Below are 27,560 nucleotides of genomic sequence, written 5' to 3' on the forward strand. Positions count from 1 at the left end.
TCGCCTTGTAATCGGAAGGTTGCCGGTTCGAGCCCCAGCTTGGACAGTCTCAGTCGTTCTGTCTTTGGGCAAGACACTTTACTCGTTGCGTACTGGTGGTGGTTAGAGGGTCCGGTGGTGCCAGTGTCCGGCAGCCTTGCCTCTGTCAGTGTGCCCCAGGGCGGCTGTGGCTACAATGTAGCTTACCATCACCAGTGTGTGAATGGGTGGATGACTGGTTGTGTAAAGCGCTTTGGCGTCCTTAGGGACTAGTAAAAGCGCTATACAAATACAGGCCATTTACTATTTACCCGTTTTCCCTCTTGACGGGTTACTCCCACAGAGCTTAAATCTGGGACTCTCCACCATTTGATGCTAGAACTGAAGAAGCTTATCGGATGAGAGGTGAAACGTCTTCAAGCAACTTAAAGAAGTCCAGATGCTTTTCTTTCCAAGCTCCTTAGACAACACACAATTTCACAAAGCTCAAATAATCTCAGACTGATTTCCTGGACATTACAGTAAGTTCACTGTACTCAAACAGCCTCCGCACTCAGTAGATCTCTGTCCAATCGAGCACTTTTCTTTCGAAGCTCTTTAACTTACTTTAATGCACAAAAAACAGTTTATAACTTTTATGTAGCATGCTTGACCTGATTTTTTTTGTTGATATTATGTCTCTCTCCATTAAAATGAAGCTTATATAAAATCAGAGACTGTTTGTTCCTTTGGAAGTGAGCAAAATTCATTAAGGGATCAAGTCATAATTTATGATGTACTGTGAGACGTGTGGTAGCAGAATATCTCTCACCACCTGTTTATTGAAGTGACTTCCATTTCCATGCTTGACTTTAGTTCATTTTCATGTGCTCTTTAGTTTAACATATGTTCCATATGGATCAATTTTCCAGGTCACCAGGGTGAAGGTCTTCAGACTTTATACGTACGAGCATTAGAGTCCTCCATCATAATATGGTTTACTTTCTTTTGATTGGTCATTAGAGTGGATAATGGCTATGATAGTAACTAAAGGGCGGTAACTAGCCTCTCCATGGAAGTAATTCCACCTGATAATTGCTATTCAGTGGAACAGTAATATTCAAAGGGGCTGCTTCTTTATATGTACAGGTAATATTGACCATTTCAGAAGCCATTTACAGCCATCCATTCTTCTTCAGTACGATAAACAGCCTGAGCCATGAGCCATGAACGCTTCATTTGGCTTTGTCAGAGTGCTGCTTTTACTGTTACTTCATTACCCTCGGACTTGATGCTTTCTTTTGTCCCTGCTTCGTATTTCACAGATCGTCTTCTACCAGCCATCTGACATTTGAAAAAAGAAACAGGAAGGATAAAAAAAAAATTTCTTCACCAGTGTTGGGGAGTAACAGAATATCTCCTGTTACGTATTTAAAATACAAAATATGACTAACTGTACAGTTACCATTTAAAAAGGTGATAATTAGAATACAGTTACTTTGTTGAAATAAATGGATTACAAAGCGGTGTTTCCTGTTTCATATGTTAGGCTATCCCCTTCCTATCCCCTCTCTAATTTTGATAATTCCTAGCATTGCCGTAAACCCAAACAAAACACGTAATAAGGAGCTCTAATGTAAGTGTCCTGTTAATGTTGGTGGTGTCAGGTACACTATGGACCCAAAGCCAGCACAACAGAGCCAGCAGTGTGCGGGCAGGAATGCATTTCTTACTTGGAAATTCAGACAACACTTCACATTTAAAGAAGAAAGGAATGGGCGAAATCTGACCGTGTGATGCAAACTCTGTTTGCCAGCAACCAAGCTGCTCTCAGCTTCAAAAGACTCCAACCTAAAGAAACATCAGGAGGTAAGCTCTTTCTAAAAAACTAACGCTAGCCCACTGCAACTACCTTGTTTTAGTTGCGGTAGCTACCTGGGTTATGTGCCACTTCAGTAGTAGTAATAAATCACACAGCAATAGGATATCAAAGATACTGAAGGCTACTCGCCACCGAGCTAATATTGTTAGCTGTGTTTGTGATTTTAAAACGACATACGGATATATAAAGGAACTGTATTTACACATGACATTAATTTTATTATGAGTAATGTCAACCCTGCATTGAGTAGAGGCTGTAATCAGCTGACCTTTGCAATTGTTGTTGTGAGAGTCACTGCTCTTTGTGGGTTTAGCCAATTGAATTCAACAAGATAGAAGCAGAGGTTATTTGGCTGATTTCCAACCCCCTGGCACCACAATGCTTCTATAAAAAGGTAGAATTCAGTGACTCTAATCACTGTTATTGCTTTTAATATAAACTGATATCTGCTACCTGTGATATAATTTAACGTTTACAATGAACTGCACCAGTCCAACATAGTGCATCACCATACATGCACCATGAACACATTGCACAAATATGGACAAAAGAAATGTGTTGAGAAGTGGCCGTGGGATATTTTTTTCCTGTTGTGTCTAAGAAAACTAAGAGTTTATAATAATGACCAATAACAACGCTCTATGGAACTTAAACAAAAAAGGTATTTAGAAGTTGTTTAAAGACCTGGATCTAAAGTCACAGAAATAACATGCACATTATGACATACCATGTTTGTTTTTGCCCGAGCACTTAATTATGCTGGTATACTTCTACAAAGTACAGCTGAGCTCAGTTAAGGAACAGTCATTAGCTGTGGTATGTGGTCACAAGCCAAAGTATTTGCATAATGGTTTGTACAATGCTACCACTGTCCATCCATTATCCTAACTACTTATAGGCTGAACCCTATTTCAGCTGTATTACAGTGAAAAAACACACTGAAAAGTTCGCCAGTCTGTCGCAGGGCGAACAGGAAGACAGCCACCATTCACACTCATGCGTGCTGGGTTAATAGATGTAAACATGTCTTTGGACCGTGGCAGGAAGCCGAGTACCTGAAAATAACCCATGTATGCACAGTGAGAACATGCAAAGTGCACAGAGGAAGACTCCAGCAACTCAGGAAGTCCAGGGAGGACAACACTATCCTCTCTATCAAGGTGTTATAGTCGTGCTTACTGAAAAGACAAGAATTTGACCTGTGTACCAAATTTTGAGCCAATCGATCCAAGGTGTTTTTTTAAGATCTTTAAAATGAAATCACAAATGTCAGTCTTGTGGCAGTAAGAGAGGATCATCAGAGTCAGGGAATTTCAATCCTTTCAGGGACTGCTGTGCAGCCTATTAAATACCACTCACCAAAGTCACCACAGATCCACCCCATTTGCATGTCTAATGCAAAAGATATCAGAAAGTTAATACAAAGAAATAAACCAACCAACCAACCCTAAGGCAGAGGTGCATTCATGTGTATCTCATGTAGCTGTGACATTTATTGATCCCTCGTCCCGCTTCACTCTTTCTTCTCTCGTTTTCTGTTTTCACAGTTAATTGTGACAGCGACTCGAAAATCGAACAACAGAACCCAGCCACGATCCTCCTTGTCAGCCACCTTGGACCAGCGCTATTAATGCGAGAAGCCACCATCACAAGCAGCCAATATAAGAAGCGCAAAGGTCAAAGCTGCGGTGGCGGCCAGTAGGGATGAAATATATTGCTCTGTCACTCTCTCATTTATGTGGAGTGCAGAAGCTCTCAGTATATATTTCCAAATGAACCTTTAACTTCTGTGTGTCTCAGGAAATATAAACCCTACTTAACATTCAAACACTAACATGCCTAGGTACAAGCTGACTTTCCTTTCCAAAAGCATATGGAAAAAAAGCACTACATGAACAATAAAGTTTGCTAATTTGCTAATTAGATCCCCTGTTACCACCAGGGTTGGCAAGGCTGTGCTTTTTGGGATCGGAGCATGCCTCCAACTACTCAAAAAGCTCAGCTGAAACCACAATAAGCAACACTTTTTGCTCTCTAGGCAACAAGAGCTTATCCTCAATCTTTAACAAAGCTGTTTCTGCTGTCAGAGTTGTTAAATAAGATCTCAAAAAAGCAACACTTAAGCTCTGATGTAACAACAGCAAGGGTAGAAAGCTCTCAGTCCGTTAATTATCTTGCTTGATTTAATTTTGTTTCTGGAAATGATGGAGATGTAATTAGCTTGAAGTATCAGCTAAACACAAGCCACAGCGGATTAGACAGTTAGCCTAAAGACACATCTGAACGCAGGCTTTGTAGTTGGAAACCCTAACTGAAATGACAAGGTTAACAATGGTGGTGTATTCACGGGTGTCGTCCTTGTACGGTAGCGTGTCTTGCGTTTTAGATTCTAAAGACTTACTGATGCAGACGTTTTTCAGTGAATTTGTCTTTGACCCTTTGTTGTTTTTCTTTAGTGGTGTATGAGGCACGACATGCGCTATGCTAACCAGGAAGTTCTTCATTTTAAATCACATACAACATCTGTGTGGGACATCTCTGCAAAGTAAATCCCAGGGACACAACTAGATGTGCTAAGGCCACACACTCTAAATTCTCTATCTGAAGCCATCGGTTGAGTGTAGAGTACACAGCAATTTTAATGTTTGCAAAGGTAATACAGTACTGTAAAAAAAAGTCTCGAGACATCCATCAATTCTTTGTATTTTGCTAGAAAAATGGGAAATAGGTACAGCGACTTATTGGAACATGTGCAGACATACATGGAAAGGCAGTATATAAGGAAAAACAGAGGTTGTACAATTCTACAGTACCAAGCTTGAAAGTCAATATTTGGTATGACCATGTTTATCCTTCAACACGGCCTGAACTCTCTCAGGGAAGCTTTCTTGTAGTTTCTTTAAGTAGTCTTTAGGAATAGCTCTCCAGGCTTTTTGAAGGACATTCAAAGCTCTTCTTTAAGATGATCCAACAACATCAATAATGTTGAGGTCAGGGCTCCGGGGAGGCCAATCCATGACTAGTAGTGCTCCAGTTTAGTTTTCCTGGTTTGCTTTTGCTGCACTGGTGTGTGTTTGGGATCAATGTCATGCTTGAAAATGAATCTGATGCCAATCAGATGCTTTCAGATGACAAGGCTGACAAGATCTCCAACACCGAAGGCTGAAATAGAGGCCCAAACCATGACAGAGCCTCCATCGTGTTTTACAGATGGCTGTAGACACTCACTGTTGGATCTCTTTCTGGTCTCCTGTATATAAATGATATGGGAATTGGGAGATGGGTTGGAGGTGGGTTGCAGAGCAGCTTGCACATGCGCAAAAGCTCTGATCAGGCTACAGCAACTTAAATAACCTGCTCTATATATGCCAGCTGATGTGGGCTGGCACTGAGATCAAGTAATCTGCCCAGTATCTGGTTGACCTTGACTGCGTGATCTGCTGTGGCTATGACTGATGTCACCATATTAGTGTTGACTTCATATTTTCTGACCTGACAGATCAGTTTAAACTTGCAAGTAGAACAACTTGGTCTTATGGAAAGCAGAGGGTAGCATTGCTGTTTTATTGTTTAAGTAACTGTTTTCAATAGTTTTTGTCATCCCTTTCCCTTCTAGTTTTTCCTCCTTTGTTTCATTTTTCCTCCATTCCCAGGTTGCCAAGTAAAACACCATCTTTGTTTTTCCAGCTCAGTTCTGCCAGTGCTGCCTTTTGTCCTTCGCATTTCTCATCCTGCTCCCTTTACTCCTCACCTAGCAGCAGCCTTCAACTACAATGGTAACATCAGCAATGCTGGAGTTACAGCAGATTTTTGTAGATATTAAACCATCCAAGCAGCACAGGGGAATGTTTTTACATAATTACATCTCCCGGTAGCACCTCTGTGACAGCAGTGGCAATTTAATGAACGATATTGTCATGCTGTGCAGCGCGGAGCCACTTAAGTGTTAGTCATTCACCATAGGTGTAATAGAAATGTTCTTCTGACAAAGCCCTGGATACACACATTCCTCAGCTCACATTTATACAAACAAAAAATATTGAAAGTGTTTGACACTGTAGATGTGATGAAGGTTATCTTTTTGTTTGCATTTAATAAAAAAACAACAGGGAGAAAAGAATGAGAGAGGCAGACTGCTGTATTACAGGAGAGATAGTAAAAACCAGAAGCCATAAAACTGAAATATGAAATGGGGAGAAAGAAAAAGGACGAGCACGAGAATGCAGGTTGGTAGATTTTGTGATGATTAGCTGCGGCATCAAATGGCGACGAAGATAGATTGTAGCCAAGAGCAGACAGGCTTGAGGAGATGGAGAGAGTGAGAGGGTGGAAAACAGATGGGACCAACACACACACACACACACACACACACACACACACACACACACACACACACACACACACACACACACACACACACACACACACACACACACACGCAGGCTTTACTACCCATGTATAGGAAATAGCTTTTCACTAATCATATACTCCAAAGAGAAAGCTTTCTCACACAGCTACAGTGTAAAGTAAATAGATACTCCATATGCAGTGCCACAAACACACACACACAAACCATTCAATTAGCTTTCTGCTGATTGTAGCAGCTCTTCAAGTACAATCTCAAATAAAAGGACAGAACATGAACACACACATTAAAGGGAACTGTAATGCAAGCTCTATATGCATTAGCTGGCATTAGAGTTATCATAAAATATCTTGTTAAGAAACTCAAATCCTCAAATCTCAAAAACCAGAATGAATAACTTTAAAACAACAGACTAATTTGGAAACCTTGCATGTTGTAATTTACTTCAAATCAGAGGTTGTAGTAAACTCTCACCCAATCCATTGATCACGAACGCCATGAGCCATTTACACATTAAACACGATCGAAGCAGCTTTCAGGAGACGGCAACTAAGCCAAGCCACTCGAGTTTCACAATCACGTGAACAGAAGGCACTTTGATCCATTGAAGGGGGCTTCATCAGTGACCGAGCTCGGCCTCGCAGTTAACGACCTGCCACTTCTTGTGCCGATACGTAACAGAGGACTGGAAAGCTGCTTCTTTCTCATCTGATCCGAAAACAACCAATCTCTGATGAGGTATCACAACTTGTCTGATTAAGATCCAGTTTGTCTTTATTGCCGCTGGGATACATAACACACACCATATGGACAAAAGTATTGGGCCACAGCTCCTAATCTTTCAGTTTGCATGAACAGGCCGTGTTAACCTGGCCTGGAATTGCCCACCCCTGGTGTAGACGTTACCATTAACCTCACTCATTGGTTGTTGTGCATATATGAATCATGACATCACTCCAAAAACACAACAGTATATTTCTCAATCTTTTAAAGTTGATCATATCATGATAAATATTTAGATGATAAACATCCTGTGCAACAAATGTTATTGTTTTTCCATCAGAAACAGTAAGCGTCCAACAAAAAACAACAAAAAGCAAGTCCCTGAGACAGACGGTCAGAGGAAACAGCATTTCCTTTTTGCATATTCGTCATACTTCCACGTTTCTTTGACTTTTTCACATAGGGCTGGGTACATTTGGATATTATTATATTATTAGAAATATTAATATATAATGTTCATCCAGGTTGCACTATGTTCAGCCTATTTATACCTACCATTCATGCCCAGTTGTAATTTGTTCTAATTGTATAGTTTCTTAAGATTAACTTGTGTTTTACTTACTTACTTTCTTTTTTTATTTTATTTTATTTTATTTTTTTTGGCCTGTCCCGTTTGGCTCTTTTGCCATCAGAATTGTTGTCTAAAGGCAAAGAAAGATGCCCAACGGATTTACTTTACCAAACTGACCATCCCAGCCTTGCCGTAATGGTCCATTTGATTCACCTTTTATTGTTTATTTTATTTTCACTTACTGAATACGGGACAGACTTGACTGGGGGAAAGAAGGGGAGAAAGAAAGAGGGAAAGAGAAACAGCTGAGAAGAGGGACGGGGGAGAAGGGCAAAAGACAAAAACCAACAGAATGAGCAGAGAAAATAAAATGCATATATCAATCACCTGGATCACCTGCTGAGAAAGAAAAAAGAAAGCAAGCAGAAGAGAACAAGAGTAATAGAATAAACAACATCACAATGATATATGGGAATATGACAGTAAATACTAAATGTTAAACATTATTGTGCAGCACATAAGATCAACAGAACACAGTGTGCTTTGAGGTAGGAGCCAAAAAGGGTGTAGTTTGTGGGTGTGATCACCCGTGTGTACACCTGTGAGCATGGACGCGCTTGTTTTTTGTTTTTTTTAAAAGGTTCCTTCATGTAATAATCTGCTAGAGGGTGTGGGGGGGCCACAGCCCCGTCCTCCAGGGCGTGAAGCAGGTGTGGAGGAGATCAAAACTCCAGACATCCAGAGGCCCCCAGAACACAAGAGACCAAGGAAGACCAACAGAGGGGCAGCCGCGCCACTGTCCCAGAAAGAGCTGAGGAGAGTCCCAGATGAGGGCTCACTCAGCAGCCGCGGAGCAGAAGCCAGGGGGAGTTGCAGCGACGCACCCGTGAGCTCCGCCGGCAGCCAGCTGCGCCTGAGTGACCGAGCCCCAGGCCGAGAGGCCGGGGGCACCCCACCTCCGAAGTGGCCCGAGCGAGCCCCAGGCTCCAGGCCCCGATAAGCGGCCGCCAAGGAGTGAGCCGGTGTGTACCTGGACGCCCATCCCCGGACACAAAGAACCACCAACGCACCGATGTCTGAGGGAGTCCGCCACTGGCAGGGAAAGTGGTGGTAGGGGGAGATGGGCCTCCAAACCTTGGAGGGCCTGAGATGTCCCCAGAGAGGTGGCGCCTGACACCCAACCTGACATATAGACACAGACATACAGGCACACACAGACACAAACATCCATTCCCCCCCTCATGCTCTCATATGCACTTACTCCACACTCAACCAACGTGGAGACAGACATAAAGAGACGTTGTACACACGATCACACTCCCCAAGCGTACTCTACAAACCGGGTCTAGGTACTTACTTTCAAACTTCTCGTATTTATGTTCTCCTTCTGTGTAAATATGCCAATTTATATATTGTCTATTTAAAAATGTTTATTTTTGTATGAAGAGCACAAAGTGAACCGGAGTCAAACTCCTTGTTTGTGTGAACAAACCTGGCCAAATAAAGATGATTCTGATTATTCTGTATATTTACATGTAAATTAACTTATTTGTGCAGGGCTCTGTCCACATTCCTCATCCTACACTTACAACGTGACAATATGAGCCTGTGCTGTGTACCTCATTAGTGTGATGGCTTGTTAGCTAGGTGTGTTAGGGTATATTATTGCCCTTCTTACTGTTTTAAATTGCTGAAATTTCCCTGGTTCGTTTGACTTGTTGTGCTCTACTTGGTAATACATCTAGTAATAAATAAGCAATCTGGTAAACAGACCCCTTTGAGGCCAGTACAATTAGGAGACCCACAGTGCACAGTTACCTCTGTCGCTACCAGTTATTATACCTTTTTTACATTTTAATTATTAATTAACTGATTAAATAATTCAACTTAATTAAAATAACTTACATTCTATTATATGCTTTATTTCTTCTTCTTGTGCAATATGGTTATATACATAAAAATGCATCACATTTACCATGAATCACGTTCTGTCTGTCACAAATTGTACATCTTGCACATCCATTAGATATGTTATAAAATGTACATATGCATGGAAAACACTTATCTTAGTACAGAAAGGTTTCTGTGTGATATTCCATGCACACACTGCTCTTTTTCATTTTGAACCATTATTAAAGAGTTACATGGAACACAGGAAGTCAGCACAGATCGAAATTAGCATTTTTATAATTAAACAAACCTCTGTTACAGTTCCCTCAGGTCTCAGTATCATACACAGTATAATCCACATTGACCCCGGTGTTGCTTATGGAGGCTGGAAACTCAACATCTACAAATTAAAGGAATATTTAATCAGTTGCGATCTGACTGTCAAATACTTGATTTGCAAATGCTTGAGGTGCATTTTTTGAGGTTTTAGCAATAATTAAAAGCTGCTACAGGAATCAAGTGGTTGTCCACGGTCAGTGAAAAACATCTAAAAGCATTCATACATCTTAAATCACTTATGCAGCATCAGTCACATTTATCTGTACACTGATCAATAACACTGTTTCTGCTCCACTCTGTCCTTTTGGAAAGCACTTACTCAATAGCATTGCAAAGGCAGTGTGCAGTACATGGCTGTGCCTGAATATGCGTACCCAGTTTGGATGTTATCTTCCTGTTGAATGGTCATATCACTTGTTGGGCAGTCACCCAGCTCTATCTTCTCAACTTAGCCCCACTGTGCGGCAACAGTGCTAACCACCGTGCCACCGTGCTGTTCACCTTCAAAGTAAAGGCTGCAACTGGTTTCAGCAGTAAGACACGTTTACTTTGAGTCATTGCTAGTTATTGCAAACATCTGATTGCAGTTTTTTCTGACAACTATGGAACAACCAGCTATCAGGTTTGGAGGGTGGTTACTTTCTGACATAGGTCCAGGTAGGTTTGAGTAGCTTTTATTCCTTTAATAAATAAAATCATCATTTAAAAACAGCATTGTGTCTCCCCCTTAGTGTGTTTACTGGGCAGCTTAGATAATGTCACTTCAGAAAAGAATATAGCCCATATGGTTTTCACTGCCCTATGCATAGCCAAGAAAACAGTCCTCATGAACTGGAAAAATAAAAATAATCTTAATTCTAACCAATATAGAAATTATCTATTAGATTACATTAGTCTTGATACAGCCTCTGCCACCACGTCAGATCAATTGCTCTGGACTCCTTTTATCAGCTCCATCACCTAGTGGGGGTGGGGGGTCATAATTTGGTCCCACCTTCACTGTTGTGATTGGTGTGGGGGTAGGGACAGGCTTAGGGCGTCGGGGGGTTCCCCGGAGGCATCTTCCTTGGGGGGCTCAACCCGGGGTAGCGGTCATGTCCGGTTGGGGGCTCTGTTGGCTCTCAGGTGACTGTTTCCTCGCGGCTGCGTGCAGCGGGGCTAGGGGAGGGTCTGTGCTGACGGACGTGGGTTACTGACCTGGTAGCCTGGCTGCCCCTGGGTGGGTCCGGGATGGGCGTGAGGTTCTGGGGGCGCTCCGTCTCTGGGCTGGGGCCTGGGCCGGGCCTCGGGGGCTTGGATCCTGGTTGGTGTGTTGCCGGGGTTGTGGGCGGGTGGGTGCATGGGGGCCCGGCCCTGGAGCAGGGTGCCGCCGGTGCGTCGAACCACCTGGGGGGCTCTTCAACTGGTGGGGGAGATGGTCACATCTTGCAGGAGCTTTCCTCTCTTCAGGAACTCTCTCTGCAGGAGGGGGAGATACAGGAGAGGTGGAGGAAGATCTCAGCCTGGGCGTTTACTGTCTTATGTAGTCTGGAAGATGAGTGGATGGTGGGGTGGGTGCAGTTTTCTCTGTGGTGGGGTTGGGTGGACTGTCCCGGGCTCTGTGGGGCCGGGGGGCGCTGCTGCACTGGGCCCCGGTCTGGATGGGCCTGGGCCCCCTTTCCCTGGCGGGTCGCGGAGTGTGGGAGTGCCTACTGGGGTCAGCGGGGGAGCTGGCCCCAGGGAGGGGTTACCTGCCCCTCCCTTCCTTCCCTCCCCATCTCCAGCTGCCTCTCTCTTCCCGCTCCACCACAACCACCCACACATGCAGGGCCTTGGAGTAGGGGTATGTCACCAGGGTGCAGAGGAGGCTACCCCCCCCTCTGTCCCCTTCTGGCTGCCTCTGCCTCAATTTTATCCCACAACTTAGACATTCACATTACTCACACTCTCATTACACATACATATAGGATCTTGGGGGTGGGCACGATACACGGAGTCCAAATTACCATCAGGGTGTACACCTCACCCCTGGCGTCGTTGCCCACCTCTCAATTTTAAATACACTTAGACATTGAGGGCTATCAGGAGGGACTATGCGCTTACCTGCTGCTCTCTGGCAGGTAGCTCCATGCCCTCCTGGGTTTTAATTGCACCTTAGAACACACATGCATCAACACTACAATGAGCGGGTGGAGGGAGGTTTGGAGTCTTCTCCCACCCCCATTCTCTGCGGCCTGCTGGAGCGGGAGGGCTAGGTGGAGTTGGCCGTCCGACTGCGGTCTGGAGTGTGGGGCCTCCCTGCTGCTACGGAGTCGGGGTGGTCTGCCTCTCCCCACCGCAGGGAAAAGGGTAACACCACCTGGGACTGGGTGCAATTCCCCCCTCCAGGGGCAAGGGTACCTAGACCCGGTTTGTAGAGTACGCTTGGGGAGTGTGATCGTGTGTACAGCGTCTCTTTATGTCTGTCTCCACGTTGGTTGAGTGTGGAGTGAGTGCATATGAGAGCATGAGGGTGGGAATGGATGTTTGTGTCTGTGTGTGCCTGTATGTCTGTGTCTATATGTCAGGTTGGGTATCAGACGCCACCTCTCTGGGGACACCTCAGGCCCTCCAAGGTTTAGAGGCCTATCTCCACCTACCACCACTTCCCCTGCCGGTGGCGGACTCCCTCAGGTGTCGGTGCGTTGGTGGTTCTTTGTGTCTGGGGGTGGGCGTCCAGGTACACACCGGCTCACTCCTTGGCGGCCGCTTATCGGGGCCTGGAGCCTGGGGCTCGCTCGGGCCCCTTCGGGGGTGGGGTGTCCCCGGCCTCTCGGCCTGGGGCTCGGTCACTCAGGCACAGCTGGCGGCCGGCGGAGCTCACGGGCGCGTCACTGCAACTCCCCCTGGCTTCTGCTCCGCGGCTGCTGAGTGAACCCTCATCTGGGACTCTCCTCAGCTCTTACTGGAACAGTGGCGCGGCTGCCCCTCTGTTGGTCTTCCATGGTCTCTTGTGTTCTGGGGGCCTCTGGATGTCTGGAGATGTCTCCTCCATACCTGCTTCACACCCTGGAGGACGGGGCTGTGGCCCCCCCACACTCCCTAGCAGATCGTTACATGGAGAAACCTTTGGAATACAAGCGCGCTGATCCACACAGGTATGCACACGGGTGTTCACTGCTCGTAGACCCAAATTACACCTTTCTTGGCTGCTACTTCGAAGCACATCTGTCCTGCGTGCTGCACAACAACATTGAATATTTAGTATTTACTGCTGTTTACACTTAGCTAGATTAATGCGATGGTGTTGTGTTTAGTATGTTGCTTTGTTTTGGTTTTTTTTTTTGTCTTTTTTTGCTTGTTTTCTATTCTTCTCTCAACAGGTGATCCAGGAGATTTTTATTTTTTTTCTCCCCCCCTTTCTCACTGTCCCTCTCCCCTTCTGTTTTTCCTTTCCTTCCTCTTTCTTTCTCCCTTTCCTATCTCTCACTCATGTCTGTCCCGTCTGTAACATCTGAAAATAAAATATAATAAATAATAAAAACAAAGATCGACCAAATGGACCAATACGGCAATGCCACGATGATCCATTTGGCAAAGTAAATCCATTGGGTATCCTTGTTGGTCTTCAGACAACAATTCTGATGGCTAAAGAACCAAATGGGACAGGCGGCAGAAAAAAAAAAAAAAAAGCATTGTGTTTACTCAACTATTAAAATCAGTTCGATGACCTGAAACATTTAAGTTGAGAAATACAAAAAAACCTAAGAGATGGTCAAGCAGTGTAAATCCATTAGAATTTGAATTGGAATTGAGTTGGAAATCCTTATTCCCTAATAGTAATATTATTTCATCGTTATATGAATGTGCCATGAGATTCAAATAGCTTGGCAAAACCACCAAAACACAGCTAGTATAGAAACGTCCTCCAAGGAGCTACTTTTTCCTTTATATGTATTTTGAGTACATTTTCACATTTCTGGCTTTACCAGAGTATTTTTAATACAAGTGTCTGTACTGTAAGTGATGGATGTCTGTACTTTGTCCACCTCTGCTAATAAGAGCCGGTCACAGCCTCTGTAAAAACACTGTAGTCACTGCCTTCACATCATTCTCAGAGCTGAGAACAGACAGCCTTAATATCAGGGTGTCTGCCTGATAAAATAAAGGTTATAGAAAAATCATTGGTTGTTTTTACTGTAAGCTAATTTTATCCATGTCATACACATGCATGTGAATGTTTAGGACTTCACACAAACACACACAGATGCTTCTTTGTTGAGGGTTTGATAAGCATGCAGGAAAAGTAAGACAGACAGTCCACATCAGCGTATTATTTCTCCCCGTCTTTCTCATAGTCTTTCTTTTCTTTCTGTGTCTCTACCCTCAAACCATCTCTCCCTGCAAGTCCATTATTTCTCCATTAAAATGCAGGATGACCCGTGTAATTGTCTCCTATGACTGAATGCTAATGAAAAAACACATTGCATTAGTGACGAGACATAGCGCGTGCTAGCCGCAGGGCCTTGACCAAAGCAGATAATATTTGCTGGGAGACTGTGGCTGTTGCACGCTTTTAACCAGCATCAGTGTGTGTGTGCGTGTACATTTTGTCTGTGCATGTGTGCCAGTCTGCAAAAGCCTTGACCAATGCAGATAATATTGTCTGAGATTCTCATTCTCCTCTTTTAACCTGGACGTCACTGTGTTTGTGTGCATGAGAGAAACCATCTTCACAGGCAGGCATAAATATGAAATCCCCAGTGTGTGCGCGCTGGTGAAGAGTGTGCAGTCAAGCATGGTGCATATGTGTGCGTATATGTGCATATACATCAGGCAGCAGAGAGCAGCAGGTAGAACTACTGGGAGTAAAAATAAATGGGTAGGAGGCATCAAGGGATGACTTAAAAATCTACATTTACATTGGCCCCACAGTCCTGCTCAGACTTTAGGATGCAGAGGAAAAGAGCATACGTGACGGGAATAGGCTCAACACTTTCCTCGCAGGTTTGCCTCGATGATGTTGCATTAATGTTACAGCACAAGATGGAATTCTATATGCAGTTTTATGAATGCTTCATTCTTTCACCAAATGAGCTCCGGCAGACTCGAGAAATGTGTCAAAACGATCGGATACATGCAGATTGTTAGTAACACACGCACACACACACACAAATAGACACGCCTCATGTGCTAGAGTTGGACTCTAATTGTGTGTGTGTGTGTTGGGGGGGGTCGGGGTTAAGATGTTTAAGCACATATTACCATGATGAACATGCACAATGATCTCTTGGCTAGGCCTCTGCAGCAAGGGCCTAGGTTTGCAGCATGTAATGGATATCTGGTTCAACTAACGCCTAATGTATGCATCAAATTGTTGCATACACTGATAAATGATAGGTTTTTATGTTTTGAGTGTTCGTTTTTAGGAGGATGACGGCACCCTCGTAGGTTTTTCCAGCTCTGCAGTGGTCAGAATCAAAAGTGGTTCAAGGAAGGAACCCTGGTAAACCAGTGACAGGGCCATGGTGGTGCGATCCAACAGATGAGCTACTGTAGCTCAGTTTGCTAAAAAAGTTCACGTTGGTTTTGATAGAAAGCTGCAAGAATACACAGAGCACCACAGTCTGTTGATTATGGGGCTGCACAGCCACAGACCAATCAGGATGCCCATGCTGACCCCTGTCCATGGCCAAAAGCTCCAACAATGGCAATGGTGAGTATCAGAACTAGCTCACACTAAAATAGAAGAAGGTGGCTTGACGATTCACGTTTTCTTTTACATCACGTGGACAGCCGTGTGTGTGTACGTCACTTACCTGCGGAACACCTGGCACCAGGATGCACTATAGAAAGGCAAGCTGGTAGGCAGTGTTTTGTTGAGAAGCCTTCCATGTGGATGTTACTTTGACACTACCACCTATCTATCTTGTGTTGCAGACCATGAAAAACTTTCATGGAAACACTCCCTGATGGCTGTGGGGCACTTTCAGCAGGATAATGTGCTCTGCCAGGGATAGTTTGAGGAACACATCAATGAGTTTAAGGGGCTGACTTGGCATCTAGATTCATTATATCTCAATCCAATGGAGGATCACTGGGATGTGCTGGACAAACACCTGGAGTCCCCAACTTACACCACAGATGTGGAGACTGCCTTCACATCTGTGGTGCCAGATACCACATCACACCTTCAGGGGTCTAGTGGCGTCTGTATCTCAACAGGTCAGGGCTCCAAAAGGGGAGCAACCCAAAATATGCAGGCGATCATAATGTTGCCTCTGATAGGTGTGTCTCCACTGATTAGCTAATTTACCTCTGCATGCTGAGTTAAAGAGTGAAAGGAATGAAAGTGACAGAGATGGATATTACATAAAGGTTATGTAAGAGATAGAGACATTAATCTTGATGATAAGACTGAACTTAATGACTTGAGTGAGTTATTTGTTCATAAGTTCACTCAACTTAAACTTGTGGGTTTTTCCTTTTTCTTTCACTACAGTGTTAATTTATTCATTTTCATCTTGGCCTCTCAACTTCATTTCCCTGCTTTGTTCTCTTAGGGGAGCAAAGGAATTCCCTCTTCTCGCCTTTGCTTCTTCAGCTACTGCTTCCAGCTTAAAGTTTTCTTTTATGGTTGCATAATTTATATATGTCTTTTACACTGCCCGTGTAAAATCCTCTCTAATCTTCGCTTTCTGACCTTTCTTTGGTCAGTCCTCATCACTGCTTTTAAAACAGTTTTTGGGTATTTCCCATCTCCACCTTTCGTCTACTCTTCTAACTTCCCGTATCTTTGTCTTCCATCCCTTAATCCCTTCATTATTTGTCCCTTTCTCTTACATTTGAAACCTCTAAATTATCAACTTTATTCTCCTCCTTATGTTTCCCATTTCTAATTTCTGGGACTCCATTTCTGTGCCATAAATCTCTTGCAGCCCTCAAATCTTGCTGTGCCCCCATCTCCCTGTGTTTGGTCTGTTCGCTCTGTATCTTCTTGAAGGTCCCCATATTTCCATTCAGCTAAAAATTGCCTTGTCACTTCTCTGCCGCATTCCTTAGCGTTTATTGTCACACCTTCCCCGCGTCTCCCTCTCTGCTTCCCAGAGCGAACAAACACACTCTGGGTTCATCTTTTGTGACCAACTGGAATGGATCAGACTCTAGTAATCACAAGAGCAAATAAAGCACACGAGACATTTGGTGCTTATTTCAAGAAAGGCATGAAATGCTTTTTTATATATGCTGACTCACCTCTCTTGCATCTTATCATCGAGGCACAGACTCAGCAATAATCTCATATCACAGTTTTATTTCAACGACTTCTCCCGCAGCCATATTTCTTCTCCTTTGCACTGTTCATCCTCAGACAAATGAGGATGCGAAGGACCGAGCCCAGCAAAGCCAAATAAAAACTGTTTTTGATTTTATATAATAAATCCAGGCAGAGCTCCACGTATCGGCTCTTTGCTTGACTTAACTGCGCTTTGAGTAATTTTGCTTTCCTCTTCATTTAAAATATGGTCTGAATGACAAAGTTTAACAGGTCAAATTGTGTTTTATATGATTAATAGTAATTTAAAAAATCATTTTACATATATTGATTTGATGGATCACAAGGTTTTGTTTGTATGTTATGGCAGAACTAAACACCCGTGCTCGTAAATGCCAGATTTTGAGGTTACAATTATAACTTGGACAGAAAATAAAACTAAAGCAACGTTAAACATTGAGCACTGCAGGAAGGTGGCAATCCATTTATGTGGAGGGTCTGCTACATTAAGTGCTATTCTGAAACAAACAGTCTCAAGAGCAAGTGACTTATATTAACCACCCTCTGTGAAGTTGCAGCACCTGTTGTGTCTGATATGGATGAAACTCCACACATTGCCAGAAATGAGTTTCATGAGGTTATTTCAGAATTGTTTTCAGTAACAGACCAAATGAAATGGCCTTTCTGTAAAATCTGTACAAGATCTTTCTACGTGTTTAAAAGGTCTTCATAACCTTTTAATCTTTGTTGTTATAAATGCCAAAACTAAGGAACAAGAGAAGGAAAGAGGGGGCATTTTAGAATGAAACTGAAATGGAAAAGCTGCGTTTTCCAAAAAGTCTTGGACATGATCCTTATCCATCTATCTGTACTGTGCAAATTTCTCAAGCCAGCCCTCTTTCCTTTTTCTTTTTAAAGGGGCCAGACTTTGTTGTAATTTCTAAAAGTGGTCTTGTGCAAGAGTTCTCGAGGCTTTCTGAAGGACATTGGCTGCTTGTTCACCCATTTTTAGTTCAGCCCTTATTTGACCATTTTAAGAGGAATGTTCTTGTCGTTAAGCTCCCGAACACTGACTGATGAATCATTCAGACTCAAAAATAGTCCAGGTTCATCCAATTTTTAGCCAAATCTACATACATCTGGACCTTCAATTGAGCCATCAACTGCTCACTGAAGCCTCATCAATAATGGTCAGCGAGTGCTGTTTAAGATCTTTGAGCTCCATCAGATCTTGATCTACCATGCATTACCCCATCTGGAAAACATCTGATTGGCACCAGCTTCATTTTTCAGAATGACAGTAATTCAATACTTTGCTGCACCTATTTCCCATTAAGAGATGGTTCAAGACTTTTACATAGTGCTATCATGTGATAGATCAAGAACTAACAGACTTAAAAACTCCTTTGTCCCACACGCCATCAAACTGTTTAACTCCTCTCTGGAGGGGAGAGGGAGGGGAAACAGGAGGATAAAGGAGGGGGGAACAACTAAACTGTAGTGCCTCTTCACCTCACTGTGCAATACCTTTTGTGCAATACTTTTGTAAATAGTCAACAGTGCAATAGACCTCAATACTTGAAATGTGCAATTCACTTGTATTTTTATTTTTTATTCCTATTTATTCTATTTATCCCCTTTGTATATTTTATTTATATTGTCTCTGTATTTATATATATGTGTGTGTGTGTGTGTATATATATATATATATATAATATTCTGTAACTCTGTAACTTCTGTCGGTGCTGTGCTTTTTTGGAAATCGAATTTCCCAGAGGAACCCACCCGAGGGATTAATAAAGTTCTATCTTATCTTATCTTATCTTATCGTCTATGTAGGTTCTTAGTCATCAAAGTCATGATAGTTTAAGTTTGTGAAGAGGTTTCACCTCTTATCCAAGAGGCTTCTTCATTTCTAAAGAAGAACAAAATGTCTTCACAAACTTAAAGAAGTCCAGCTCCCTGGTTTTTAAAGCTGTTAAGATGTAATAGATGCTGATTTTCAGAAAGTGACATCCTAAAACTTGCCGCTGGATTTCAACCTCACAACTTATTTAAGAGAACCTTCAGAGCTGTAAGTGTTACACAGTTGTGAGGGTTACAAGCATCACAGACTGGGAGGATACAGGGGTTTGGTTGGAATCAAGCCTTAAAGTTGAAATGCTGCTTGTGATCCTTCGGGAAACCACCAGGAGAGAAAATAGAAAAGGGGGCAGGTGAACTCAAACGCACAATGACGAGTGCAGGAGGAGAACAAAGGCCGAGAAGCTAGAAGAAGAAAGTTACTGTCCAAATACTGACTATACTGATCTACACATTTATTTCAAAGGTGTAGATCAGTTTTCAAGCCAAGAATCTTAACCCTCTCAAGGCAGGCGTTGCAGATTTGCAACAGTTAAAAGCTAACAACCTGATTACCCCACATACACCCCACATACATATTTTATGAGGGTTTTTTTTTTTAACTCAGAAGTACCACTGCAGGTATTCTTTTGTGCATTAGCAACAAAAACTTAATTTGAGCCTGAGCGGGTTAAACCGACGCGCCAAAAAAGTTCTGCAACTTCACCGGCAACATGCAAAAAAAGAAAAACAAGGTTACTTCATCTAAATTTGCTGGTACTGCTCTCAGTGCACTTCGAAACTCCAGGCTGTTTGGTCTCTGGAAAAGCAGATGGAGACACGGACACATGAAAGTGGGCTGGAGAGACCTTGCATGCAGAGATTCAAACACAGCAGGATTACTGATGGTGGTGCACAAGGAGACGTCCTTGAGGGGATAGGCAGCCAATGGGGGCGGGCAGCGTGGGAGGGGAGGGCTGAACTTTTCTCACAGCAACTCATAAGCAGACCAATTTCAGTCTCTCGAGCGCAGCCTTGAATTTAAAAAGCTGACCACAGAAACAAAAGGCGTATAACAGCAGGTCCGCTTGGTAGCTCGGAAGCTTTTGACATCACAGGAAGAAAATCGGCTGTAGCATGTTTACACTATTAAATTATCTTCACAGCGTGCAAAGTCGGTATCTACTTCTTTAAGACATGTAAACTTTGAATCATGTGGTGCGGGGTCACGGGTGAGATTCACAGAAAAAAAAGAAAAAGAAGAGAAAGAAGCCAGAGTAAAGTTAATGAGAATCAAAGGAAAGCAGAAGACGAAGAAAGGATACTCAGTGTGAAGTTGAGAGAGACTAAGATGAAAGAACATATGCAGAGAGACCAAAAAGAATGAACAAAGGAAGAAGGGTTTGATTACCATTTGGTAGATAACAGGAAGATCATAAAAAAGCAAAAATGACTGAAAATACGATCAAAGACACGAATCCTGCCGAAACACACACCGTTTCACAGCTCAGCCACCACGTGAACGTGCATGTGTGCATTTATTTATGTTTTTATTTATTTACTTTTCATTAAGCTCCTCGTCGGAGCCTCCCCGTGGCTTCACTCATATTTGAAGAAGCCATCTGAGACTCGGAAAGTGCAGATTTACCGACAAGGCAAATTACACTGTCGCAATTTATCAGCGCTAAAATGCGCTCAGCGTGTGTCCTCGTGTGCATACGTGCATTCATATGGAGATGCGAGGCTTTTCTTGCAACGGCATATGTCTGTGCGCATGTGTGCGCTCGCTGTGTGTGTGTTTTTTTAGCCCTCCTCTGGGGAGACCCCACGCACCGTCTGTCTCCGACTGATTCGGTATTCACTGCCACAGAGAGACAGGAAAGACAGAGTGAAGAAGATGAGGAGGTGGAAGAAGGAGGGAGGGGGAAATAGAAAGACAGCAAGGGGATAGAGGGAAGGGGGAGAGCATATTTAAGAGGGAAAACAAAAGAGAAAAGGGGGTAGTTTGATGCTAAGAGGTTATAATTTTCTTTCACGCTTCAACTGTCTAAATAGACGTCTCCACTCGGTTCAAACTGCCTTCTGTTTCACAGTCTGGGGTTAGATGTCACCTGCACTTTCAAAATGACTTTTTGCAGACATGACTGCAGCCATTTTGTGAGAGCAGGTGCTGCAGACTTTCTGTTTTGTTTTCTGTGTCTTTTTTTCTCACTCTCTTTTCCCCAAATGGTGGATTTCATTGTAAAAAAACAAAAAAAAGAAGAAGGACGGAGCGATGGAGGTGGTGAGAGGGGCATAAGGAGACAGGGAGAGATGAGAGGAGGCAGAAGAGGAGGCTGAAAACAAGGGGACGAGGTGAGGAAAAGAAAGAGAGGAAATCGAGGGTGGAGGAGGAGAGTGGAGGTGTTTTCCATCCTGTTTGAATTTCATTATGGTTTTCAAATTTAATGAGAGGCTAAGAGGTAGACAAGAGGGAGACAGGAGGTAAAGCAACCGAGGTAGAAGTCATACATACTGATTACAGCTAATATGCAAACACACGGTGCTTGAAGCCAGCTGTAGTAAATGTCCACAGAGAGGTGAATGAAAAGAGCAAAGAAAGGAGGGCAACGCACGTTAAAAGGTTCAGGTGTGACGCTCGCTGATGGCTTCTGCCAAACTCAGGCTTTACATTGTTTGTTGCTCATGTTTTCTCCCAAACAGCATCTGTGATTAATCTGCCCAGCAGGGTCCTGTCGTAGAGTGTGAGTGAGGGATTGTACTTTAGAGACAGAGAAATAAAATGTCAGGGCAAAGGTTGAAATGGCAAAACATGACAAGCTTACGCTGCACTGCAAGATCGACCATGTTTCTTCGTTTTAGTATCTGAGGAAAGGGCAAAGGAAAAATTGAAAATTATTATATAAGAGTGACAGTTGAGTTTTATATATTCAAGTCATTTAATAAAGTGAAAAAAAATCTGTTTCCCATTCATCCATCCATCCATGGGGAGTGGCTATGGCTCGGGAGGCAGAGCAGGTCATTTACTAATAAGGAAGTTGGTGGCTCGATGCCGTCAATCCTTTATCTCTGATGCGTTCACCGGTGTATGAATAGCTAGAGGTAAGTTGTATAAAGTGCTTTGAGTACTTGTAACAACACCATGTAAGAACCAGTCTATTTAACTTCCACATCAATGGCCAGTTCAGAATAGCAAGTTGACCAAACATGTCGTTGTACTGTTGGACAACATACAAACTCCAACTCAACAACGTGGGGTGCAGTGATGGAAATTGTCGTTAAATTGAGCAATTTCTGAACATGAAACTAGCTCAAGGTGTTTTGGTGCCTTTTGAGTTTCTTGTGCACTTCCCAGTTCTTCTAACATCGGCTTGTAGCATTAGGTGAGCATTTCAGTGAAGGTGCATAAATACAGACTGCACAGAGATAACTGTTTTTTTTCGACACCTAACTATTAGTGGTTGACTGCAGTGCACCTCACTGGTGGTGAGACATCAACAGTTGGTTGAACTTAGTAGTATAAATGTTTAGAATGAGAACAACATCATGCAAGCTGTCTGGATTTCTTCAACTGCACAAAATATTGTAATATCTTAAGATTAAATTCCGTTAATAAGTCCTTTACAGAATGAAAATTCTCCTAGGCATGCATTTAATTTTGTTCAGGTTTAGCTTTCATGAGTTTAACAATATACTTTTAAAATATTGGACATTAAAAATGCCAGAGAGTCCTAATAGTTTCTGCTTTGAACTGGTTTGGGTAGAGAGAAGAAAGGTCAGAGAAGGGATTAGTTATGCTAAGTTAACAAATCCAAGTAAAAGCAGCTTTAATTAATCTTAGTCTTTTTGTCTGAATTCAAATCAAAGCCAAAGAACACATAATCAGAACAAATGAGAGAAATTTACTGTCAAAGAAAGGAGAATTAAAGTTTCTGTGCATATTTAGACACCTGCCTGTAGTCCGAACAGTCTCTGACTATGCTGTGAATCGGATTAGGATTAATTTACTCACCAGGTTCTATAGAGTCTTATCGATAGACCCTGGCCTCTTCCTTTCTCACAGATTTTATTGTACCTCTCACTGCAATGTCTAACAAAAGGTTCAGCGGAGCCAAAGGTGAGGGGGAGGGTAGTGTTTTGGGCTGTTCAGTTCTTTCTTTGTGCTGTTCTGCTGGCTTGAACAAAAGGTCATAAAACAAACATAGCCAGGGTTAAGATTTAATTTCCCACTGGGCCCCTGCCATACACCGCAGAAGCTCGCAGACTCGTCCGATTGTGGGGTTCAAACAACTGAGCCACCAGCTCCCATTTAGAGGATTATTACTATTAAGTAAAAACACAATTTGACAGCATCAGTCATCCAACGACTGGAAGAAATAAGTTTAGAACTAAGGAAATGATGAACAGCTTTTGTTTCTTTGATCTGCTCTGAACTGCGATGAGTCAGATAACATTTGTTATATGACAGAAACGGCAGGTAAAGGCAGAACTGCAGAATTACAACTACAGAAGTTTTCTCAGCAGAATTACAAAACTTAACCTGTTTCACCTTTCAAGTAATTCAGTAAAGAAACCAGTCTGTAGCTGCAAGGTAAAGACTTTGAATTCTAGTTGCCATCATCTTATAAGCTGATGTGCATGAATACAAAAATACTGTATGTCATGTTGTATGTTGACTGAAACCTTCGCTGAAAACTGTGTTTAGCGGGCTCAGTGCATCTTTATGAGCTGTATGGATGCGCTGACATAGATCATGTGCGCTGTAGAGACTCACGATAGTTTCAGCAGTGTGGTGGTGAGTGTACCTGTTCATAGAAAACATCGGTTTTCTTGTGTTACATCGTTCATACATCATTTATGGATTTGATCAACTGGTCTCTGAATGCTATTGACACCCTTTAACGAGAAGTCTGGGCTCGGGAGAACCCGAGTGCCCTGGAGGGACTTTCCCTGCCGGATACACGATGGACGGGTGGCAGAGGATCGTGTGCCTGGCGGGACTGTCGATCGAGGACGCTGAAGATATCTACCTATTCGGAACCATGATAACAGGGTTCTTGCTGATCGGAGCTGGCTTGGCCCTGGATTATCGGAGAATTAAGAGAGCGGAACCAGCTGTTCAAAGGCTGCCCGCTGGGATTGAAATGACAGGTGCGACTTCTCAGAAAGGGCTCACTGAAGGCAGCATGGTTAAGAGCTTGGAGGCGCTTACGACTGCAGTGAATGCTCAGAATAAGACCTCTGAGCGTATGTATGTTGGATTACATCTCGGATCAGTTGGCTGCGGTCGCGAGGTCTCAGAATCTGCTCTGTGAGCAAAAGAGTGACAAGACCACAGAATCGACGGCTAATAACATCACGGAGAAACTCGCAGCTATTAACGGGAGATTGACAGACCAGTGTCGGCGTGTTAAAAACAGCTTGAACTTCTCACGAGTTGTTTGCAAAAGAAAAATCACCATCATAATGCGGCTACCCCTTCGGCGCCAGCCGTGGGCTCAAGGCTGGAGCCGAACAAAAACTCCCTGATAACGACTGTGTTGAGTCTGTTCCTTCCCATTCCATGCAAGGCCACCTGGGTTGGCTGGAAGACTGTTTACTTAGCCTGGCGGGGCGAAGGACACTGTCTCAGCTGAACTATAGACACGCACACACATATATATACTGATAAGCACTCACTGACGCATCACCCTCCCTATCCAACGCCACCTCCAACGCTTACCTCCCCCATGATGTGGACATCGGGTCAGTTGGAGGCGCAGTCGAAGATTGCAGCGGTCCCAGATCAGATGTACACACTGGAACACTATCCCATGCTGTGTTTATTGTGTTATGGTGTGTTGATACCTGTGCATTCCTGTATTATCCTTCTGTGTTACACATTTCAATGTTTTTTTTTTCCTCGCTACCTAGCCTGACCTGTCTCCCCAATGTGATGTTTGTATTATATGTACGGTCGGCAAGGTCTGTCATCTCGGTTGTGGGCAAAAGACCTGCAACTGACAAATAAAGGCTTTTTTTGGAGCAGCCTACTTTGACCTTAAGTAGGCCGGACCAATTGAAGGCTACGCCCACACTAATATGTTTTCGTTTCCCCGAAGGAAAACGCAGCGTTTTGAAAATGCTCTCGAAAATGAATACATTTGAACAGGGTGCTTTCACGCCACAGAGTGGACAGCGAAAACGGAGACTTTTGAAAACGATGATGCATTTTAGTCATGTGGTGCAGTCATGTGACCGATTAAAGAAAGATAGCGGAGGGCATTATACAGCAGTTGTTTTGTTTGCTCTCAGTTTTGACAGCCCTATTAAAGATTAATCTCAGTCTGTACATGCTCCAGATAGCTTTTCTTTGAATTCTTTAATTCTCACTCACTCTCAACTTTGTACTTTTGTGTTACTTGCAGCAACAACTCCACCTCATTGTTTTGCAGATTATGTATTGGAAGCAGGACGACGCCTTCAAACACGCTCCTTCCGGCTGTCATCTATATAGGTTCCGTCAGTTCTGCAAGCTGATCATTCTCGTTTACGTGCCCCACCCTCCCTCCTTGTTCTCAATTCTTTAACTTCTTCACTTCTATTTAGTACACGGGGATCTGCCATGCCCGGGAGCCGTCGCCAGTGCCCTTCAAGGCCTTCCCCAAACCGCAGCTCAATTCATGTCAAAACATTCACTTTTACCTACTAAAACACTGTCAAACCTAAAATGAGAACATGGGCCCAGCTAGTGAAAGTCTATTTAAAAAACTCGGTGCTTTTCTCGACATTTTTCCACGACTTTTCAAAGAGCTGGAAAGTAAATAAACAGCAGACAGAAATGAGGCAGGTCGAATCTTCTTGTGTTTCACGCATGCGCAGTACTGGAACCTCAGCATTTTCGGCCGTTTCAATGTGGACGCACAACTCTGTGAAAACGACTGAAAACACTAGTGTGGATGCGGAGCATTTTCAGATCTATCCGGGCGAGTGTGGACGTAGCCAAAATCTCCTTTCTGTCAGTCTAAAGAAGTTTAACTACACATTTAGTCTCTCAGATATCTCAGTGTAGGGAAAAGAGTTTCAATTTCAACAGCCCATCTAAGTCTTTATACATGATAAAGAGATGCTGCTGTAACAAATGCACGAAATCTGTCACTGCAATTCTTTGAGCTTATATTGTGAGAAATTGTGTAAAGTTACAGAGAAAGTTCTCGTAGCTCATTGCCTATACTGTCCTGTAATTATAAAACATTAAGTTTATGTTAATTCAAGAAAACGTTTAACTGTAGAGCCACTGTTAAAGAAAATCATACGGTATACAGTAAAACAACAGGAACATTTATGTCATTTATTTACTTATCTGTTATTTAGCATGATTTTTCAAAGCCATCAAGTGGACCAGGTTGGAGCCCTTGCAGGACTGATTTTGGCCCACGGGCCTTACGCTTGACACCAATGCTTTAAACCATATTTTTGAGGCAAAGTCAGAAAACCTTTGAAACACTTTTAGTAAGATGCGACTGGTGATTCTATACATCAAATCACTGAAGTCAAAACTTTAACAAATGCCTATTTGTTTAGATAATTTTCATAATATAGTCTTACTGAGATGGCCAAGGAGTTCGTAAAGAGTTACCGTGTTTGAAGAAGAAAGATTACCCCTGAGGATAGTGGTTAAAAACCTGTCACTATGAAGAGGGATAACAAATGATAATCCCAGCAACAGTGGAGCACACTTCCCCGCAGCCGAAGCCTACTGAAGCCTTAAAATAACACTCGTAATGTGAGGAACCCACATGAGGAACAAGCGCTGACATAATGTGTGACATGTTTGGTTTATGGCACTAATGAAGTCTAATCGATGTCGGACTGGTGTGTAATGTAGTGTATCCTCCTCTGTGAAACACTGTCCACAGTCTGTTTAAAAGGTGACAGTGCCGTCCATTTACACAGCCAATAACTCATTCAGATGAGTTAAATGAAGCGTGGGCCTGGCCGGTCCAAGAGTATTTCCACAAACTGAGTCAGCCAACATATGAATAATTTGTATACATGTGTATGAATGTGCATCTTGTCTCTTCGGGACCCAAATGCATATTTGCACGCACGTTTTTCTGCGTGCATATCTGTTTGAAGCGTACGTACAAGTCCGCAGGCTGTGTATGTGTGGGCGAGAGATGTGTGTTATGGTGCGTTCGCCCTCCTTACACAAGGCCAAGTTTGGACTTGCCCCAAGCTAAAATGACTGAGTGCGTCCCCAGTCTCAACACTTTCTTCTAGCTCACTCTCCGTACTTAAACAAGCAATGTGAAAACGCACTTAAGAAAAGGAAAAAAAACAAGAAAGAAAGAAGGTAAAATGGATGGAGTTCAAATCAGGCTGTGGCGCTTTCTATTCCATGCGCGATTCGACTGTGGAAAAAATGGCAGGTGGATTAAATTTACATTTGCACAGAGAGAGAGATCAGCCTTTAGTCTCTCCAAAGAACACTTGCTGGATATCTTTGTGTAACGCACTGCAAAGTGAAACTCTGAAGCGTGCCCACTTCTGATGCATGCCAGAAAAAATGGGATCAACCATCTGCAAAAGCGAGACTCTACCCGGAGTTCTCTGACATCTGTCAATACATCAGCCCCCATGCAGAATACATTGCTTCGGTTAGATGCAAAATCAGCCTGGCTGCCTTGTTAGCTTTTCTTTTCTCTCTCTAGATGTGCTGCTTCAAAAACAGCTGCTTGCTACCTACTTATGCATCCCACATATCAATACTTCTAGC

General features: G+C 43.1%; 1 protein-coding gene across 2 annotated transcripts in view; it reads right to left on the bottom strand.

The window, feature by feature from the left end:
- Positions 1-27,560, bottom strand: part of htr2cl1 (5-hydroxytryptamine (serotonin) receptor 2C, G protein-coupled-like 1) — a 227,541-nt gene that overhangs the window by 108,963 nt on the left and 91,018 nt on the right. The gene's annotated exons all lie outside the window — the stretch shown is intronic.

Source organism: Astatotilapia calliptera, chromosome 3 (assembly GCF_964374335.1).
Source record: "Astatotilapia calliptera chromosome 3, fAstCal68.1, whole genome shotgun sequence".
In the NCBI taxonomy this organism is placed as follows: domain Eukaryota; kingdom Metazoa; phylum Chordata; class Actinopteri; order Cichliformes; family Cichlidae; genus Astatotilapia; species Astatotilapia calliptera.